Source organism: Lycium ferocissimum, chromosome 7, assembly GCF_029784015.1.
Source record: "Lycium ferocissimum isolate CSIRO_LF1 chromosome 7, AGI_CSIRO_Lferr_CH_V1, whole genome shotgun sequence".
Classification (NCBI taxonomy): domain Eukaryota; kingdom Viridiplantae; phylum Streptophyta; class Magnoliopsida; order Solanales; family Solanaceae; genus Lycium; species Lycium ferocissimum.
Genome location: NC_081348.1, coordinates 64,015,739 through 64,028,344, shown reverse-complemented (window position 1 = coordinate 64,028,344; position 12,606 = coordinate 64,015,739).

Below are 12,606 nucleotides of genomic sequence, written 5' to 3'. Positions count from 1 at the left end.
ACGATGATGATGTATATGTGATATGATAAGGTATACGCTATGATAATACACATGATATGCTTATGTATGATGAATGTATATGAAATGTATCTATACCTAAAAGAGTACACAGGTTGTATCCTCATCTCATGACTTATGATTTTCTTATTATGATTACTTCATTCCTGCCTTACATACTCAATACAATGTTCGTACTGACGTCCGTTTTCTTTTGACGATGTTCATGCCCTGTGTAGGCAAGGAGACGGTGCGGATCCATAGGAGCTAGTATCTGATTTGAGAGCACTCCATTTTTTTCCGGAGGTGCTACCGCTTATTCTTTTGGTACATATGTATATATTCATGATTTGGGCACGACGGGGTCCGGTCCCGTCCATATGTCTAGTACTCTAGTAGAGGCTCGTAGATACGCAGTGTGGGTAGTATGGTCTCACAGTCTTCATGTATATGTATGTACATCTATTAATTTGATAGCCGAAGGGCTTATGTTTATAAAAGTATATATATTTCAAATGTTAATAGTTTTCTATGATCACAAATATATATTATGAATGAGAGCAGACAAGTGACAGAGCGAGTGGTGTTCGGTGGTTAGCCCCGGATACCCGTCATGGCCCGTAGCCCGGGTCGTGACATGACCCAGCCTCCAGAGATGTTCAGTGTGCAGCATAAATGATTCAATGAATAGAACAACCAAACAAGGCAGCAAAAGAGAGAGATACAGAGTGAAATAGACGACTCAGTGAAGAAGTAGAACAATTGTTCAAGCATGTTCTATACCAAAGAGTGATCAGATGTAGAACAGGGATGATCACAGGTCATCAGGTGCAATGGATGAATGACCTAGCAGTGATCAAGTGTGAAGGAGTGGAGAAGACCGCCTTGCAGATACAAAGCTTACAGTTATATGAAACAGGTTTGTTAACATGTTCCAACAAAGATATCAAAAGCAGTTCAACGGAAGATGTAGAATGAAAGAGATTGGTGGAACAGGTACATGAACATGTTCCAGCTCAACAGTGCAGATATTCAGAGATAGACGAACCAGGTGAATGAAACAGGTTCATGAACATATTCCCGGACAAGTCTTGCAGCAACTAGGATTTGCAAAATTATGGAAAGAACTTGGCGGTCTAGTATGAAAGATTCCTTGCCATATTTGTAGGGATTAGTAAGCCTTCTACACGTATTAGAGGCAGACTCCATAAGGCAAGAATCCAAGTACTACACAAACCCTACGTGCATTTCATTGACTGACTAGGAAAGGGTTTTGTGTTCACCGACCTGCAGAGCATCAATTATGGAAAGAACTTGGCGGTCAAGTATGAAAGATTCCTTGCCATATTTGTAGGGATTAGTAAGACTTCTACACGTATTAGAAGCAGACTCAACAAGGCAAGAATCCAAGTACTACACAAACCCTACGTGTATGTCATTGATTGACTAGGAAAGGGTTTTGTGTTCACCAACCTGCAGTACATAAACATTATAAACACCCAGGTCATTCCAAGAAGAAGTTTACACACCCACAAAGAGAGAATTCAAAATATTAAGCAAAGAAGATATTCCCAAGAATATTCAAGAATCCGGGGTTGCATCCCCAGTGCAAGAAGAAGGATTGAAGGAACTGTTTTACTGTATAATGTTCTCCAGTTCACAGGTATGGGTATCTTGTATTAGGCTTGTTCTATCGAGTTGTATCTTTATCCGCTTACGTAGAAGCATACAAGGAGATATAAACAATTATTGTAAATTCAACTTTAAGTAGAAGTTTACTACTTGAAGGTTTCTTGCTAGTCAGAGTGTGGTTAGTGAGGTAGGGATTAGAGTGTAATTCCTAGGTTACAGGTTTGTAACTTGAATTTGTAGTTGGCTCGTTGTAGTAGTAGAGTTGAAGTAAATCCTGCAACTCTGTAGGTCGTGGTTTTTATCACCTTTGAGCTGGGTGGTTTCCACGTAAAAATCCTATGTCCTTTACCTTCCTGTTTATTTTTATTCCGCAAACATGTTTATAGAACAGGTTAGGTAACGTGTTCTATCCATAGGCAAAAAGTTGGTACACATATGGACAAACACTTAAGTCGTGCAAAGCCTATAAGTGGTATCAGAGCCGATTCTCCTCGAAGGGTTAACACCTTAGAGTAGATCATGATGAGTGCAGCACCTCCTATAGGACGCTCTGAAGGTCAATCCACCAGAAGGCCACCATTATTTAATGGCCAATATTATTAGTGGTGGAAAGCCGAATGGAAGATCACCTACAAGCAGAGGATTATGAATTATGGGATAGGGTGATCGAGGGACCTAAGTATCCCTTGAAGTAGAAAGAAGATGGGACAAAAGTAAGAAAAGAAAAGGCTGAGTACATTGAAAGTGATTACAGAATTCTTGAGAAGAATACGGGGGCTAAGAACGCTCTAATTTGTGGACTTGGACCCGATGAATATAATAGAATCTCTGGATACATAGTAGCCAAGCAATTCTGGGATGCACTAAAGACTGCGCATAAAGGAACCAACCAAGTAAGGAAGTTTAAAAAGGCAATGCTCTCTACTGATAATGAAAACATCCGGAAGAATCCAGGAGAGAATATCGCTATGATATTCACTCGATACACTTCCATTGTGAATGAACTGACTTCACTTGGAAAAGTTATCTCCACTGAGGACTCAGTAGATAAAATTTTGAGATCTCTACCAAGAGAATTCAAAATGAAAGTTACCGCAATCAGGGAGGCAAAAGACATAGAGGAGATGTCTTTAGATGAATTAGTAGGAAACCTAAAGACCTACGAGATGGATATGGAGAATGCAAGAACTAAAGATTCAAGTTGAAGAAGGTCTTTAGCACTTAAAACCACTGATACAGAAGACGAAGAGGATATGGCCCTGATCACAAGTAATTTCAGAAAATTCCTCAGAAAGGAAAATCAGTTGGGTAAAAACTCTAAAAAAGAAAGGAGTTTTGAAAGAGGACAAGCTAGTGGATACTTGAAGTGTGATAAAAATGACCACATAATCAAAGACTGCCCACTATAGGAAATAAAATGGATGAAGAGAAGGGAAGAAAAGAGAGGAAACTAGCAAGAGCAAGGAGTCAACTAAGGCTATAGTAGCAGCCTAGGGATCTGATAATGACTCAGAAGATGAGGCTAATCACACTGCACTCATGGTTGATGATCTTGCAGAATCAGACATGGAAGAAAACATCAAGGTAAGTATATACGGGCTCAAGGACAAAGTAGATATGATGTCAGAAGATGAATTGAAGTCCTCTATGGAAAATTCAATTGATGAATTTGATGAGATGAGCACAAGGAGAAATAAGTCACTTGGTGAGCTTACAAGCTTAAAGGATCAATTATTGAAGAGTGAGGTTAGCAGAGGCAAAGCTGAGAAGGAGAATCAGCTGTTGAAGGAACAGATTGCCCAACTTGGTTCATCCATTTTGGGTCTTCAATCTGAAGTTTTGAGGCTGACGCTTAGATCAGGAAAGCGTGAATTAAATAAAGAGGAACCAGGGGTCGGGTCAGAGCTAAAGAGAGTGAAAAGAGAGCTGACCATAGAACTGGAAAAAACCAAGGACGTCGCCCTCAAGACTACTTAAAAAGGAGCATGATCTGGAAAGAGCAAATCGATGGACACAAGCTTCTTAATTCTTTCTCGAATCTCACGATTCAAACACACAAAATTACTACAGGATTGGGATTTAATAGGATGACTGAGACTGAAGTATCAGAAGGAGCATTATGCACCTTCTGTGGCAATATAAGGCACTGCAAGTTTGAATGCCCAGTAAATAAGAGCCTTGAACTGACGAACCTAAAGATTACTAAGAAAAATGCCACAAACATCAAGAAAAGTGAAATAAATATTGGTAATAGTATTACATAGGTATTTCCTGAGTGGACAAAGAAAGAGTTGATCCATCCCAAGGATGAAGGAAAGGGACCTAAGCATGTATGGGTGCCCAAAACCAACCCCTAATTATTTTGTAGAAGACAAGCTATAATGACATATGAATAGTGCTTGCTCAATATATGAAGAGAGGAAAACGTTAATAATTCTGATCACTCTCAAGATAGAAGGAAGAAGGTTCTACAAAAGGAAGGTTATAAAAAGGAGAAAGGCAATCAGATAGGGGCAGCGTGCATGAAACAGGTTCAGATTCCCACTGGGCGAACAAAAGAAAAATTATGTTGGCATTGGGGATGATTAAAGCTGCACATGTATCCCTTAACATTGGCTAGGATGGTTGTCTCAGACTTTGGTACACAAAGTAATGAAAATATTTTGCTCAATCTTGTGCATTAAGGCGTACGTCCTACACAAGTTAGGTTCATGGTCTTGAAAATTCTAAACATGATGACGCATCACATAAGGTGCCTCAAATCAAAGATTGCAAATATGTGTCAGGTATGTTTTCTTTTTCCAGCAGTTAATTATATACTAAGATCATAGAACAAGTTGGACAACCTATTTTACCTACCCCAGTCATATCTGGCCGCCTCAAGTATGCTTTGAAAAGAGAAAAGAGGGAGTAATGATTATAAATCTTGAAAAAGCCATAACTTTCAAATCTTAATCTTCCCAAAAAGACTATTCAACTATCCTCCTCTCCTCTACATAAACTGATATAGCCACATTCTCACCTCACTACATTCCTCTCTCTCACATCGGAGTCACACAAAAAAAAATTATTACCAAATTCAGTCTGAAACTCCGATTAGTCTCTCATCTTCTCATACTCCCCTAAAGTCAGAAAATTCATTCCATCTCACCATCACAAACCCATCTTTCACAGATATCCAAATAATTTTACCAACTGGAAAGACGAAGGGGGAATGAAAATTGGGTGAAGCTCATAAACGGGAGAATATGTTAAAAATCCCAAAACAGGGGATTGAAAGGAGGAAGCCAGTGAAAGAAGCTCATCCAAAAAGGATTCATATGAGCAATTACATGATGGAAGATATGAAGATATAAGGGTTCATGGAGAAATAAGGAAGGAAGAAACAGAGAAAGAACTTTTCACCATCTAGGAAAGAAGAACAGTCCGGATCTTGGTCCTCATAGGCGAAACCAATGGAAAAAGATGGTGGGTATTCTTGGAGAAAAAGGTGGACCTTACATATCACTTTATCATCTATGCAAGAAGATGCAATGGCCAATGCAAGTAGTTGGGCCAATCAACATAAAAAGGGCTTGATTCAGAAGTGATTAAGGGAAGAAACAAGAAAGATATATACTTCCCTTATAGCAATAGCAACCCAGCACCACCCCAGTAACTAGAACTCCATAGGATTAGTCTTTCCTTAAAAATATCCTTGTACAAATTTTAGAGTTCCTATGATCTGTTACATATGGTTGTAACCAAGGGACTAGAAATTTTACTTGTTGACATCAAAAACTATTTCATATCTTATAAGTTGTGCCTAAACTATATGACATAAATGTTTTTATTGACTCAAAAACAAGTGAATGTTCCTATCTATGTGTATGTGGTAGCCGTAGTGGCCATGAGTTGAATATTTCTAAAAACTACTAACCATAATCTGGGATTTACTTTTTAATGATGCCAAAAGGGGGAAGATTGAACTGTGCTTACAGCTTTATGAATTTCTTGCTAACATAATTAAAATTAAAGCCAAGTCGAAACATGAGTGTGTGGAACAGGTTGAAAACATGGTGCAATGAGCACAGAAAAGACATAGAGTTTGTCATCCTCAAAAAGGGAGAATTTGTTAGCATTAGCCAGACTAATGCATATATGAGTTTTGATGATTGCCAAAAGATCAACAATGATTGACCATGATACCATGAAGCAAAAGTTCCAAACATAAGAGATTAGTTGTCTGAATGAGCAAGAATGTAGTACACATTGAAAAAGTCCAAAGACCAGATCACAAAGACGGTTGCAAGTAATGTATATGAATCAGACTCATAGACATGTTCCATCAGATACACACAAGCGAACAAGCACAGAGAAAGAACTGACCCAGCCTACAGAGATGTTCGGTATGCAGCAAAAATGATTCAATAAATAGAAAAATCGAACAAGGTAGCAAAAGGGAAAGACACAGAGTGAAATAGACGACTCAGTGAAGAAGTAGTTCAATGAAGAAGTAGAACAAGTATGCAAGCATGTTCTATACTAAAGAGTCACCATATGGAGAAGAGGGATGATCAAAAGTCATTAGGTGCAATGGATTGATGACCTAGCAGTGATCAAGTTTGACGAAGGGGAGAAGGCTACCTGCAGACACAGAGCTTACAGTTATATAAAACAGGTCCGTCAACATGTTCCAGCCAAAATCTCATAAGCAGTTCAATGGCAGATGAAGAATTATAGAGATTGGTAGAACATGTACATAAATATGTTCAAGCTCAACAGTGCAGATATTCAGAGATAGACGACCCAGGTGGATGAAACAGGTTCGTGAACATGTTCCAGGGCAAGTCCTACAACAACTAGGATTTGCAGAATTATGGAAACAACTTGGCGATCAAGTATGAAAGATTCTTTACCATATTTGTAGGGATTAATAAGCCTTCTACACGAATTAGAAGGAGACTCAACAAGGAAAGAATCCAAGTACTACACAAACCCTACGTGTATGTCATTGACTGACTAGGAAATGGTTTTGTGTTCACCGACCTGCGGAGAATCAATGTTCTAAATACCAAATCTTTCCAAGAAGAAGTTTGTGCGCCCACAAAGAGAGAATTGTGAATATTGAGAGAAGAAGATATTTTCAAGAATATTCAAGAATCCGGGATTGCGTCCCTAGTGAAAGAAGAAGGATTGAAGGAACTGTTTTACTTTATAAGGTTCTCCAGTTCACAAGTCTAGATATCTTGTATTAGGTTTGTTCATCGAATTGTATCTTTATCCGCTTACATAGAAGTAGATACAAATAATTGTTGTAAATTCAACTTCAAGTAGTTTACTACTTGAAGGTTGCTTTCTAGTCAGAGTGTGATTAGTGAGATAGCGATTAGAGTATAGTTCATAGGTTACACTCCGTAACTTGAATTTGTAGTTGGCTCATTGTAGTAGTGGAGTTGAAGTAAATCCTACAAGTCTGTAGGTCGTGGTTTTTATCACCTTTGAGCCGGGTGGTTTCCACGTAAAAATCCTATGTCCTTTACCATCTTTATTTTTATTCCGCAAACACGTTTATAGAAAGGTTCGGTAACGTGTTCTGTCCATAGGCACAAAGTAGGTGCACATTGGGACAAACACTTTGTCACGACCCAATTTCACTAAGTTGTGCGGGAACCTACCTATCCCACCTCGGTAGGCGAACCCTTAACCCAACATTCACAAAAATAGAAAATAGCGGACGAAAGAATTTTTTTTCAATTATGCCCGGATGGGCCTTTTATTTATTTAAAGCAAAAACAGGTAAAAAAAAAAAGGAAAACAAAAAAAAAACAAATAAATGACCTGCCCAAAATTGGGTCCGGTCCAAATCAAATTTATAATTGAGTCCCGTTTCCAAATTGGGACTATCTGAACTTTGTTGCCCTATTTCCACGCTCCTATGTCTGAAACATGTTGCGATTCTTTAAAAAAGTGTCACGACCCAATTTAGGGTCGTGCGGGCACCTACCTTTCCCACCATGGCAGGCGAACCCTCTATCGAATAACACATCAATTAAATAAAGACGAGCCATTTAAACCAATAAATATTTAGAAATAACAGCAGAACATTGTAATATATTTAATCATTTCAAGATTTAGTATGATTACAACAATCAAATAATTACAGACTCGATCCGACTTCCCATGACCTGGTCTAGACTAGTACAAGAGCGACTAAATGATCCAGATTACGACATGCTCTAAGACTCAACCTCCATCTCGAAATGAAGTGGAAGGAGGCCTTTCAGATAGGCATCGTGCATTTACGTACAAGACATAATCAACCACCTGAAACAATCTACACCTCGATAAGGGTGTAGCAAGTGCAATATCAGTACAATCCACGCGTACTGAGTAAGTTTCATAGGCCGACAATGGTTAGGAAACACATATCAGTAAATGAATTCACAAATAAACATGATAAACAACTAAATCAAGTATACATCTATCTACCGCTCATGATAACATCAACACCTTTAACTCATTAATTATCCTCTAATAACCATAAATCAATTTCAACAACACTATCACAAGAACAACATATCATTGTACCATTCGTTTTTAGTCTAGGAGTCAACTCCTCATTATGCTATCCTTAGTCTACATCCTTTAGTGACAAACATACCACTAATCCTATGAACGAGCCACAAGATAAACCGACCAATAAAAGTCACAGATAATTGAAGACAAGTATACATCATCGCTTAAGTATTATCTACTCTCAATTGTGCCAAGTCTCAATATATCAATCCGAACCCAACATCACAAGTAAACACCAAATCATCTCAAACAAGCCATAATGCAATGCAATGCAATGATGTATGGATGCAATGCAATATCATGCCAATGTTGCGTACACATGTACTCCGGATAAAAATATCGACATCTAGGTAGCACAACCCGGTGTGACTCGCGAAGTCTAAGTGCCACCCGTCCCGGATCTTTGCCCAACAGACAGACAAGACCACAGATATTTGCCCACGGGGGGTTCTAACCGGCACCACTCTGGGGGACCCGCGGAGTCCATGTACTCACTCAATCAACGATTCCAGAACTAACATAGGATATCGATCTCTCACGTCACTCAAGTAAAAATTGAGCCCAGCTCATCACAGTGTTTCATCAAGTATCATCAGTATCTCAACAATATATCATGAAGAATGAGAGTGCGCGTAATACATGTATCATCATGAATAATCATGCTCAATATCACAAGTACCAACAATGGGTACGCCAACAATATATCCGAATCACAAACACCAACAATGGGTGCGCTAACAATATATCAGAGTCACAAGTACCATAATACGTACGCCAACTAAATATAAAAGTCACCAATACCAACACAGATATGCCACCACTATCATCGATATCTACACCAGTCATACGAAATTCTATCCATGTATCAATATTAAATTAAGGTACCACCATAACACAAGCAAGGCGTAAGAACAATTCTCAATACCAATTACTCACTCGTGGCATCAAGCCAACACAATAAATCAAATCAGTCGCAATACAATATTACCGCTGTTCCTTATTAGCCTATTAGCTTAGTACAAGTAAATTCACCTCCTACTCACAGGGCATTCGTTCCTACTCAGTCAAGAACTCAATCGCAACCGTTGGTACATTTTATCCTTCCATTGATCAACTAGATTCACTATTAATAGCATAACACACTTAATCACATATTACGAAAATTCTTATCCTGGAGACACAAAAAATAGGTATCACCCACTACTCCCAAGTCACATAAAATCCACCGATACTTACGAAAACTAAATCAAGAATCCTAAAGAATCTACAAGCCACAAGCCTGAACATACAAATCACACAACAATACCACCCTAGGATTCCATCCCAAATCTCCAATTTCTACACATACATTCTCCGTTCCTTCTAATACATGAATATGGAAAACTAACCGGGGTCTACTGAAAAGAAATCCATAACCTACCTCATGGCCAAGCGGGTGCCACGAACATCCATTGATTTTTCAACTCGATCACCACATCGTACTCTGCACGAAAGAGCTTGGAGACAATAAGAGGCCCAAGAATAGAAATTACCATTAGGATCCTCATAAGAGATTTTGGATAATTAAGAAAGGTTTGGGATCTTAACCCACTTCTAGATTCCATCTATAACAACACTAGGTAATTTACCAATTTTTTAGCTTATATTGAGGAAGACCCATTTCCAAGATCCATGGAAGAACTCATTTTTAAGAAGAAGGAAGGTAGGAATCTAGGTTATTAACTCATTCAGATGAAGAATATGCAAGATCAACCAATGGGAATCATGTGAAAGATAATGCTAACCCAACATTCCTCCAACTCTCGATGCTTGTAATACCCCTTAGATGACTCTTTAGGTGAAGATTTTTAGGAGTAATTTACTAGGTGGAAGAACAATTGGGAGCTGTTAGAAGGATTTCCATGACCAACAATCTGATTATTTTGACTTCCCAAAAGGCCTGGGCGGCTGGAATTTAGGGTTGGGAGAAAAATGGGACCAATTCCCGAAATGAAGTCATAAATAGGTATTTCACTGTACGTGACTGTCCCAACGGCAGCCTCACCGCTGTAGCGGTGCCACTAGGGTGGCTGAGTGGCCGCTGTGGCGGCCTACTAGTCCAATGCTTAAATCGCAATGGCGGTTCTTCAACAGCTACAGCGTCAGCGCTGTAGCGCCTTTTATACCGCTATGGCGGCCCAACTGGGCCTGGTGGCCCATATTTCAAATTCTCATGCGCTGCGCACAACGGTTTTTAAATAACTTAGAGATTTGCGGAATATAACTGAATGAAGACATTTTTAAGGTGTCAGAGTTGTGAGTTCCCTCAAATTTCATAGTAACGACAGAACGATTCGTTATATCAGATACCAATTAAACAACCGGTCGTCCTCGAATGGCAAAAGAGGGTGCAGGCGCGGACGGTAATGCAGTTAGTTGCTATGAGTTAATAGTACGTTCTTACTCTCATATCCCAAATTTAACAAAAAGAAATAGGACAAATAACGTAGTCGAGGAACCTTTCATGACTCAGTGCTCTCAGGCGTAACTCCATAGAAATCACCTGATTAGACTCAACCCTCCGGGGTCACGTACCCACCTATATTGGTGATCATCACCTATACTCATAACTTCCCCTATAATCCAAGCAATTTAGAGTGGGTACGATTACGTAAGCTTCACAAGGTACCAAGACAAGAAGGACTCAAGGGCATCGGGTGATTTGCTAGAGGTCCACCGTAAGATGTAAGGCTCAAATATACCTAGAACGCATCAAGAATCCTATGGACGAAAATAGTCAACTGCTCTAGCGGCTGCAATATCGCAATGACAGTGCCGCCACAGCGCCAGCTCAGGCCGCTGCGGCGGTCAACACAAAATCTAGGATACCACCATAACGGCCTCCTTGACCGCTATGGCTCTGCCGCTGCAGCGGCTACGGTGTCGTCATAGCGGCATCGCTGGTAGAATAATAAGGGACAGCAGCCCCCTTTTCCTTTCCCTTCTCACTTCTAACTTACTCGAAAAACCTCTCCATAGCCCTCAAAACTCCTACCCCCACTTCACTTCTACTCCCCGTAAAACTCTCCAAATTCCCCACTCTTTCTAGTTAGCACTAATAAGGCCCCCCATCCACTCACTTATCTCTCACCCACAAGAAGAAGAAGGATAGCCAAAGCAAGAAAAGATCCACCTCCATCTACTCATCCGAAGCTTCAAAAATTCAAGGTAAAATTCTCTTCCCTCTTGCTCCCTAGTTTAACAATAACACTGCATTTAGAAATAACAACCTAGGGGTTGGAATTTTTGAAGTACAACGTTGAGGTTTTTGGGTTTGGGTTGACACACTACTAGGACAAATTCTTGGGGTAAACTGAACTAGTTAATCATTAGGATAGCCTTCCTCTCGAACACAGCATGATTATAGCACAAATTTAAGCCGCAAAACTTGAACATAGTAAAGAAAAATTCTTGGAATAGACTTTGGAGTATTCTCGAAAATTTTGGCTAGTTTGTTGTTAGAATAGCACCCCCATGGGGTTTAAACTCCTTGCATACTGATTTCCTGCCCGATCCATTCTTTAAAATAAGTTTTTGACTCAAAAAGTGGGGTTTGAAATCTAAAAATTTGAGGGTTCTTCTAGGGAAGACGATGCTGCTACAGCGGTTGACTGACCGCTGCAGCGTTGTCGCTGTAGAGTTCAGTTGACCGCTGTGGTGGTCATCAAGATTCTGGGAGAGATCGCTGTGGCGGTCTATTGTCCACCATTGCAGTACCACAATGGCGGTCTACAAACTGCTACAGCGGTACCTGTAGATTCTGCAGCTGTGTAGTTTCCTGCTAGGACATTTCTTTATTGAGTTTTTCACGCTGATTCTTACTAGAATGATATGAGGCTATTGAGACAACGCTGATTCTTACTAGAATGATATGAGGCTGTTGAGACAACGCTGATTCTTACTAGAATGATATAAGGCTATTGAGACACGAAAACTAACACACTTCTAATTCTTTTACAGGCACAATGTCTCAAAATCAAGAGGAAGTACCTCAAAACCAAGGTGCGATACCCCACAATGAAGTGGTGCCCACTTATGACAAGCTCCCCACCCGCCAAAGCAAATGGCTACACTTGAACTAGAGGTCCATTTCTTTACTTTTGGAGCGGGGATTTGATATGACAAATGTGGAAAGGCGGGCTCCTGATTTCTGGAATAGGTTGATAACGACAAAATGGACTCGTTTAGTCTGAAACCCCGGTGATTGCAATGAATCTTGGGTAAGGGAGTTCTATGCCATGTTCCTTTCTGTTGACTGGGATGCTCCCAGCCCAGTGATCATAGTGAGGGGTACTCCGGTGAAAGTGGGGTCAAGGGCTATCAATCAGGTCTACCGATTAGATGATCATCTAGAGGAGCCCTATGCGGAGAAGGCAGCGG